This window comes from Rattus norvegicus, chromosome 4, assembly GCF_036323735.1.
Source record: "Rattus norvegicus strain BN/NHsdMcwi chromosome 4, GRCr8, whole genome shotgun sequence".
NCBI lineage: Eukaryota > Metazoa > Chordata > Mammalia > Rodentia > Muridae > Rattus > Rattus norvegicus.
The window spans coordinates 36,725,128-36,726,339 of record NC_086022.1 but is presented as its reverse complement, the minus strand read 5'-3'; positions in this window follow the sequence as shown (position 1 = coordinate 36,726,339).

The following is a 1,212-nucleotide window of genomic DNA, read 5'->3' as shown; positions in this document are numbered from 1 at the left end:
GAGCATCGTTCAACTTCCATGTATATGTGGGCTTTCTATCATTATTGTTGTTATTGAAGACCCGTCTTAGTGCGTGGTGATCTGATAGGATGCATGGGATTATTTCTATCTTCCTGTATCTGTTGAGGCCTGTTTTGTGATCAATTATATGGTCAATTTTGCAGAGGGTTCCATGAGGTCCTGAGAAGAAGGTATATCCTTTTGTTTTAGAATGGAATGTTCTATAAATATCTGTTAAAGCCATTTGGTTCATGACTTCTGTTAGTTTCTCTATGTCTCTGTTTAATTTCTGTTTCTGTGATCTGTCCAGTGATGAGAGTGGGGTGTTGAAATCTCATACTATTATCATGTGAGGTGCAATGTGTGCTTTGAGCTTTAGTGAGGTTTCTTTTATGAATTTAGTTGCCTTTGTATTTGGAGCATAGATATTTAGGATTGAGAGTTCATCTTGGTGGATTTTTCCTTTGATGTGTACTTCCTTATCTTTTTAAATGACTTTTGATTGAAAGTCAATTTTATTTGGTATTATAATGGCAAGCCCAGCTTGTTTCTTCAAGGCATTTGCTTGGAAAATTGTTTTCCAGCCATTTACGCTGATGTAGTGTCTGTCTTTGTCTCTGAGGTGTGTTTCCTGCATGCAGCAAAATGCTGGGTCCTCTTTACATATCCATTCTGTTAGTCTTTGTCTTTTTATTGGGGAATTAAGTCCATTGATGTTGAGAGATATTAAGGATTAGTGATTGTTGCTTCCTGATATTTTCATTGTTAGAGGTGGAATTGGGTTTGTTTGTCTCTCTTTTGGTTTCATTGCAAGAAAATTATATTCTTGCTTTCTATACAGTGTAGTTTCTCTCCTTGTACTGGAGTTTTCCATCTGTTATCCTTTTAGGGCTGGATTTGTAGAAAGATATTGTGTAAATTTGGTTTTGTCATAGAATATCTTATTTTCTCCATTTATGTTAATTGAAAGTTTTCCTGGATACACTAACTTGGGCTGGCATTTGTGTTCTCTTAGGAGTCTGTATGACATCTTTCCAGGATCTTCTGGCTTTCATAGTCTCTGGTGAGAAGCCTGGTGTAATTTGTATAGGTTTGCCTTTGTATGTCACTTGACCTTTCTCCCTTACTACTTTTAATATTCTTTCTTTGTTTTATATATTTGGTGTTTTAACTATTATGTGCGTGGAGAAATTTCTCTTCTGGTCCAATCTA